This window comes from Stegastes partitus, unplaced genomic scaffold (assembly GCF_000690725.1).
Source record: "Stegastes partitus isolate 25-593 unplaced genomic scaffold, Stegastes_partitus-1.0.2 Scaffold935, whole genome shotgun sequence".
In the NCBI taxonomy this organism is placed as follows: domain Eukaryota; kingdom Metazoa; phylum Chordata; class Actinopteri; family Pomacentridae; genus Stegastes; species Stegastes partitus.
This window is the reverse complement of record NW_007578666.1, coordinates 229,049-237,529: the sequence shown is the minus strand read 5'-3', so window position 1 is coordinate 237,529 and position 8,481 is coordinate 229,049. Positions and strand designations below refer to the sequence as shown.

Genomic DNA, 8,481 nt, shown 5'->3' with positions numbered 1-8,481 from the left:
TTTTAGTGCTATTTAACGATAGTCTTTCTTTTACCGTGACATTAACAACATTTACGAGCACTTGAGCAACACTTCGACAGTGACAGTGTAGCCATCCACACATAATTCAGTGTCACTCCAGTATTTTCACTCTTTACAGCTAATTTCTCATGAACAGCACCTTCAAACCACTGACAGTGAGGTCTGTGGATCAACTGAGCGTCATTTCATTCTCCTCCTTTGCAATAAGGGAGTGGCAGAAATCTCAAAAGACTGGCATTTCCAAATCTGGCAACACAAAACCAAACATTTTCTGCATGACTTGACACCACTGGAGTTAAGTAAGGAGTAGGTTTATCCAGTCCGTACCGGTTATGAAATAAACTATAAATCAGGCTTTATTAGAGCCATAACTTTCACATAAACGGGAAGGGAGTCTTGTTGAACTGATAAAAGTGGACTGTTCCATCATGTTATTGCTCTAATTCCTGCTGAATGTGTCATTTGGTTGGTGATGAAAAGTTCAGCACAAAAACAATCATTAAGAGCCATAAGTCACTCCGATGGCCTGAGGGGAATAAGTGCGGTATTAGGTTCTGCAAAACCCTCCCGGCAGCCGTGATTTAAGAGGGCAAATCATTGCGCCACATCTGTAGGGAATGAACACTGATGCTGTATATTGTCTGATATGATCTGCGTCATCTCAAGGCAAAGCACTCGAGACATTTCCCAGACCACAAAATAAGAGTATTATCTCATGCAGCTAAACAGGCTGAGTGATTCATCTGGTCGGGGTCGACTGGAATTAGGTCACAACAACAAAGTCGCAAGCGTGGCAGCATCTGAGGAGCAGGTATGAGAGTTTGAAACACTTGAGATGCGGGCGTGATTCAGTTCAGCGGGATTCGGTGGCGTCTGCAGGTCACGGTCGCGTTTCATGCAGTCAGGAGCCTGACAGCGATGCCTATCTGTAACATTCCCGCTCAGATTCACCTCATTCCTCATTCCAAGCAATTCGGCTCGAGGAGAACTTCGGGGGGCACGTCTCCGCCTCAGATTTTCTCTATTCTCATTCTACAATTTTGCATCCTAATTAGAGATTACGCCAAACCTCAGCCAAAATACACTGTCTACACATAATTACCCAGCTTGAGGATAAACAGAGGGAGAAGCATTTCAATTACAACCGAGCTGAGTGAAGTTACAGCAGCAGGAGAGAGAGAGAGGCAGCGACGTCACAGCTCGCTATCAGACAAAAGGGGAAATAGTAGAAGTAAACAGGAAGCAAACAGGAAGCATCAGTGTCTGGGCAAAGGCCTCAGAGGCACTGTCATGCATTGTGAGGATGATCTGGCAAACTATCTTCTTTTAATCTAAACCGTCGCTCCTCACGCGGGCTTCTGGGGAAGCATGTTTGCATTTGTGATTCAACTTCCAGGGAGTTTTGATGAAAAGACAGAGTACAATACAATCAGGTACTTCAAGTGTGTTTACACGGTCGAGGGCAGTTTGAGGAGCGACCCATTGTGTTATCGCAGTTTCCATTCTTCGCCGAGGCAGCGTTTTAGCTCTATTTATAGTTACAATACAGAAACTTTTCAACGGGTGTGTGCTCCGAATAAATATATAAATGCAGATCTTTCAAGTGTGCACCCAGCAAGCGTATATGCGTGCACGTTTGTTTGCACGAGTTTTTGTTTTCAGCCACCCAAGCTCCGGTTTTAGTTTTAGGAGTCTTCTGTTTGCAGCAGATTATAGTGTATCCCGCCTGGGCACAGTGCTGACTGTTAAGACTACAATGCCCACAAATTAGCAGCTCTGCCTCTTTAAACTACAGAGATGGAGCCTGAGCATACCTTGTCGAGGCTGTCAGCAGGCACCTTGTGTGATCTCCCTCGACTCTTAGAGGAAATCTCATCGCACATACCTCATCTTTTAGACGCACTAAACACTGCTTTCAGCGGGAAACAAAAAAGTTAAAATGACCTACTTGGTTTAAAAGCAACGTAGCGTAGGGAAATATTTTCTCAGCTTATCTGACAATGGTGTTGATATTTATGGCTTTAACAGATGCGATGCTTGCAGGCGTTTGAATGCGTGTATATGCTGCCGCGTACGCTGCGTGTTTGTGTGTCTAAGTGTCGCGCAGCAGAGCAGAAAGGTCACTGCATCCTGAAACTGATGAATACTTTCCGCTTGTTTGCTGGTTGCTGAACAGACTTCTGGGAAAGCGCTCGAGCAGCACTTCCTTGGCGAGGTCAAGCTTTCCTGTGTGTTTATGTGAGTGCAGCGGGAGGAGTATTTTACACTTCACGGGACATCAGACACTCCGAATTATGACTTATTCATAACCCGGCGATGGAGGCGCTGTGTGGGTGAGAGGTCTCTGCCTCCCAGTTGCTTTTGATAGATATGTATCCTCAAACTGTCAGATCTTTGTTACTGCAGCTCGGGAGCCGCCGTCATAGATATGTATCATCAGCAACACCGACGGATCGTGGAGTCGCATGGTTCTTTCATGAAACCCTTACGATGCTGAGTTTGACTGATGCTACGGTAGATATGCTACAAGATGAAAGCCGGTGAGCAGTAATGTGCTTCTACATCTGATCTGAACCTGCTTTATCCCACACTGCTCTCCTGCCCTGACAAAAACCAAGCCTGCCACACAGCGTTATATGCATGTAGTCAAGGCCCGAAGCCAACCTACACACTGTTTTCCAACCTTCATTCAGTCGGCCAACAGGAACAACCTTGCTGTTATGAGACAAACTTTCTCTCGTGGAATTTAAAAATAAAAGATAAAAAAAAAAAACACAGTCGGTGAGCCAACATTCAGCCATGTGGACGACAGGTTTGGCGCGAAACCTGTTGGCCCGAGTTGCCTCTACGCCCAATAAAGTTCCTGCTAATGGAGCGAAACATCAGTTTGAGTCGAAGCCCCAGACAAAACAGCAAATACGAGGCATATGTGGGTCAGTCAAGTTGGCCGTTAGTTAGAGGAGGCCGCCGAGGAGTAAATCTGGAGTAATTGGTCTGCGATATCAGCAACAGTGCTGGTAGCATGCCAAGGTGCTGAGGTAATGAGTGCTGGCCACTGCACTCTGTTCTGAAGGGTGAAAGTGAATGAGAAATGAAGGTGGGTGGTTCAGAGATCTAAAGTACAGTTGACCCAGATTGTTGTGCAAAGGGACGGTTAGACGCAGACGTTAAGGGTTTGCACGAAACAACTACATTCTTGGATATGAATTTTAAAAAATCATAGGCGATGATGCTTTTGTTTCTCCGTAATGAGTCTGTTTAGAAAAGCATATCTGAGCCGGTAGATCAGGTGACCTCCAGGTTGATGTGGTGTGAGAGGACTTTATGAGCTAATTTTTCTTAACTCGCAAGATCGTGAACCAGAAACCTCAAACCGAGGCGATCTGCTCCGGCCTGGTCGTACATCTGGACCAGCCAGGAGGAAGGCCTTCAAACCAAAACCACATGAAAGGCCAGTTTCCACATCTTCAGGGCTGCACAGCTACTCAAACAAGATGTGGACGGTGGGCACTGATGAGGGTCCGGTTTCCTTCTGTATCTCCAGGAATCCGGAAAATAATAAAACCCCGTGAGATGCAAAACTACTACGATAGCAGTCAGAGCTGGGCAGGACCAAACGTATCCCGCTTTCATAAAAGAATGCAGCTGAGCTCGAGGTGAAGTGAGGCAGAATGAAGCAATGCAGAATATTGAGCATGCACCGCCCACACACCGGGAAAATACTACACCTTCCAGTCTTAATTTCACAATTCATTTACAGCTTGAGAGGCTTCATAAACAGCGCCATCAGTCAGAACAGAGACACTCGTGCCCTGCAGTGTTGACTTTATAACTTTCATCACTGCTCATTATTATCTTCAACAAGCTTTCTTCGCCTCCAGCAATCTGAAAAGCACATTTTTTTTCAAACTTCTGAAACCCAAACCGTCGCTACCATCAGATGTAGAGATACAACAAAGCTCTTCCAAACCAAAAAAAAAAAGAGATGAGAGAACTTAGACACAACACTAATGAGTTTTACATCACGGCTCCCTTTGACGGCCACACCTGAACCTATAGCCTCAGGGACTCAAACATCCACCTGCCAGTGTGCTTCATGTTTAACACGGAGACAAAGGAGACGCAGAGAAAGCCACGTAAAACATACAAAGCACCAAAGAGAATAAACACAGAGATGAGTTAGGCTTCTTTGGTTTACATGAAACTTCCTCAATTGTTCCAGATATTATGAAACAAGCAGCGCTGCTGTCTTTGAGAAGTCTACTTTGCTAACCATAACCATGTGAGACTCTGTTTTCGCTGCCTTCCATAAACAGCGAATGAAAGAGCATGTTTCCCATGGATAGGCTCGCACCGAAAAACTCGCGTCTCATAGCTGGAGCCAGTGAGTGATGGCCACCATCAAATGCATATTTAGCGCTGCGGCGTTATTTAGATTAAACATTAGAAAGCAATTCAAGCTGCGAAAAGTCGTTAAAAAGGATTCCCAGGCCGCGTATTTCATACACAACCAGTGGGCTTAAGGTTTCGATGACAATGAGAGGCCTGAAGAAATGTAAACAGCAAGTCAACAGTGAGAAGGCCTCCAGCAGCATGCCCAAACAACGGATCCCACTTCAGTGACGCACAAACACCAAAACAAATACACATTCATAAACTGTGAAAGGTGCCAGCCTGTGCTCACTCATCCAGGGTCTAATTGCATCAAAACGCATGACTTCCCCAGAGAAAAGTAGCAGCCAGGCTCAGTGGTGTGTGTGTGTGTGTGTGTGTGTGTGTGTGTGTTGAATAAATTCAGCCGTCTTCATCTGGTGAGACTCAACAAAAGGCCGCACAAAGACGTGCCGACACCGGCCCCCTCACTCACTCCCTCGACGCTCAAAGACACGCCACCGTCGGCCCAGAATGCGCTCCTTCATTCTCAAAGACAGGTCGCCGTCGTGGCCCCTAACCTATTCAATCTGTGCCCCTCACTCCCCCACGCTGACTCTGTTGTGGCCCCGCAGTTTGTGACGCACAAAGCCCCTCGGTGACCCTCATATTTCACTCGCACAAAGACAGGCATGACACGGCCTCGCTCTGCTCCTTCTCCAGTTTGTTTCTGAAAGATGATGGATGCAAACTTTTCCTTCTCCGTTTTTCTTCCTGTGAACTCTAAACTGTCACTTCTAATGTTAAACATCTCGTGGCTGGTTTAGCGCCTTAACTAGTAGCTGCTTCTGCTCTAGATCACTTTAGACATCAGTTTTTGATGGATGTAAACCTCATTCCAAATATGTGCTTTTGAGGAGCGACACTTCTGTGACTTCTGTGTGTAAATCACTGATAATGAGCGCTTCACTGTATTTACAGGACACATGACTGATCAGTTTACTTGTCAGTGAAATCACTACTTAGACAACAGTTCAAGGAGGCAGCTGTGCCTTCTAAGAATCAGTGAAGGACAGTTTACAATTTCCAAGCTGACTTGTGCGCTCTGGTCTCCTCCTAAAAGGAAGAAACAACAAACAATTCTCAAACCTATAAACGCACGACAGCATTCAACCCAATAGAAAAAAAGCCTTTTCTACTCCTTCTACTTACAAGTCTCTGAAGCTCTTTCACTTTCTGCTCATGTGCTGAGGATGAAATTGATCGGGCTGCCAGATTGGTTACAGTTCGGTATAAATCTCAATAGATCCACTTGATATGCAGCCGCAAGACAGTTTCTGGATCAACTCAGAAGCTTGTTTTACCACTAATGAAAAAAGAAAACTCTCCCTTTGCCATCACCATCTGACTGCTCCGTCCAATGACACGTAACAAGTTTGCGCCTGTCAAACCTCATTCTAGGAAAAGAAGGCAGGTTAGGGCGACCGCACTGAAGCAAATCACCGCATAACTGCATCATAAAACAACTCCTGGAATTTGCTGAACATCACAAATGCTGATTTGTAACTGCAGAGATGTTTTTTCGGGGGTGGCCAGATTAGGCCCTGACGATGAAAAGCGCCTTTCTGACAGCGCTTTCATCATTTCCCTGCAGTTTGCCCTTGAACTCGGCTTGGATAAACACTGCAGATGTTCCTGGTTTTGTTTAGTTTATGATGTAGTACCACTTCCCCTCTCGGCTCAGTGTGTATCAGGCGGAGAGCTCCATGGGTGGCTCTAAGATGGACCTCCTCCTCCTCCTCCTCCTCCACTTCAAGGACATAGGGGTTGTGGTGGGAAGAGGGAGAGTGAGTGGACATGTGTGAAAGACAGATGAGGAAGCTTTAAAAATAACATTTAAAAATATAGAGGTAATCTCTCCAAATGTGATGTCCAACCGCTCCCACATGTTGTGTCTGAGCGGTGCGGCCAGCTGCACATAAATCACTTTACATTTCTTTCTTTAGATGCGCACACAGCTCCACAAACATGTCCAAACATCACCATCAGCTCTGTGCATGAGGGATCAATGAAGCATGCAACCTTCACTTCCTTCCTGAGCATTGCCCTGCAACTGAAAGCCTGACACAAGGAATCAATTGCACTCGTGTGTGTGTGTGCAAATCCACTCAATAACAACAATGTCAGCATTCACACACACACACCCTGCAAGACAAAGTTAAATTGAAGTGTTTCCTCGTTGTATTGTCTTTCTACTTACGCAAACGTGCAGAGAGTTTTGTTTTTTGCAGAAGGACTTTTGAAAACGCTGCTCCGTTCCCGGGGCCGCCCAGCTTCTCCGAGCGCTCATTCACTGCTCTCTGCTTTCTTCAGGACGTCGCTCTCCTCTCCTTCTCCTCTCCTCTCCTCTCCTCTCCTTCTCCCTCCCACTGAGCCATCCCACCGCCGTCCGACGTCGCCCCTCCCTCCCCCGGCTCCCATCCCCCCTGAGTCCGGCCGTGCGTCCGTGCGTCAGGCAGAAAGGAGAAGAAAAGTTGCAGAGATGATGTGAAAGATGATGAGCGGTTCCTGGATTCTCTTCCCATAAACGCGTCCAGGGTGATTTATTCACGCCTTTCTTTTCTTTTGTCCGTGTCATGAGATTCAGGAAGTCTTCCTTCTGCTTTAGGAGGCTGCAGCATCAACAGTCAAACACACATAGCAGCATAAATTAGGATATTAAATCAATGAAATATCCAGATTTGCTTTTTCTCATTGGGTAATGAGATTTGGACTCATCTCCAAAAGTTTGCACATCAACCCACTGGGTTAAACTCCATAAATACTATTTAAATGATTCATTACATTACTTTACAGTGAGCTGTTGTTTGCCATGGCTGGATCACAACAGCTGGTTATATTTGGCACAGCTGTACGCTTCACACTCCATTTAAACTGAACTGGACTTCAGACTTGATTTGGGCTTGAATCCCTAAAGACTAAATTTGGATCTCTAAATACAAACAAACAAACAAAAATCCGGTTCAGATTGACCTGGCAGCTTCAATCTACCTGGTGTTCTGATTTCATGTTGCTCAATGTTAAAAGGTGCTGTTACACTGGTCTGCACCCAGTTTGGTGTCAAAGTGTTTTGAGCTGATTTTGGACAACTGCAATGTGCCGAATCTAAACATTGCATTGGTTTTGCTCAATGAGGTCAACATTTGGATTTGATGAAACTTGCAATTTACTCGTATTTACCTTTACAAATGTTTACGCTCATCAAGTTTTGATTCATTTGAGAAATACTAAAATAAATCAATCGCTAATGTCAAAAAATGTAATCGATTTAGTGGCAAAATTGATTTTTTTTTATCGAGTTGGCATAAAAACCAGACCTGATACAGAAAAGCAGATGTCATTTTTGGATTCAGAGTTGCAAAAATGTCCTAAATCAGTTAAAAAAAAAAATCCTAGACACCTTCAAAAACAGATTTTTTTGTAACCTAGTGTTATAAATAAAGTTATTTTTATTGTTCTTTTTCTTTTTGCCATCTGGTGGAAATGTCGGTCTGGCACAGCTGCACTCAAACACTGAATTATCACTCACAGAGAACGGGGTCCAAGCCGTGGTGAAAACAAAACTGTTAACACAGCTGTGAAAGGAAAATCTTCAAAAAGCTGCGTCGTAAAAATAGTCAGCTTTCAGATACCTGAAACACCATTCATCCATGTTCCTCTGGCAATCCGGTGTTGCGTTGCAGCGGCAGCAGGCAGAGCGGGACATTTAAGATACCCCTCTTCCCAGCAAGGTTTTCCAGTTCCTCTTGGGGGATCCCATGGGGTTCCCAGGCCAGATGAGAGATATGATCCTTCCAGAAAGTTCTGGGTCTAACCTGGCGTCTCTTCCAGTTAGACGGAAAGCAGAAACCCTTCAAAGGAACCCAGGAAGCTTCCTAAACCGAGGCCCAAACCACCGCAACTGGCTCTTTTCAATACGAAGGAGCAGCTGTTCTACTCTGAGTTATCCAAGCTCCTTGTATCCACAACCTCAGTCTTTACTTCACTATTCAGAGCTCATGAGGATTAAAACGTAGATCAGCTGCTAAC

At 45.1% G+C, this 8,481-nt stretch overlaps 1 protein-coding gene across 1 annotated transcript in view; it reads right to left on the bottom strand.

Moving 5' to 3' along the window:
* Window positions 1–6,770, bottom strand: part of LOC103366370 (lipoma HMGIC fusion partner-like 2 protein) — a 13,316-nt gene extending 6,546 nt beyond the window's left edge. The window contains exon 1 of the mRNA XM_008294073.1: window positions 6,653–6,770. The gene's annotated coding sequence lies outside the window, so the exon portion shown is untranslated. The remainder of the gene's footprint in view (window positions 1–6,652) is intronic.
* Window positions 6,771–8,481: the final 1,711 nt, after the last annotated feature.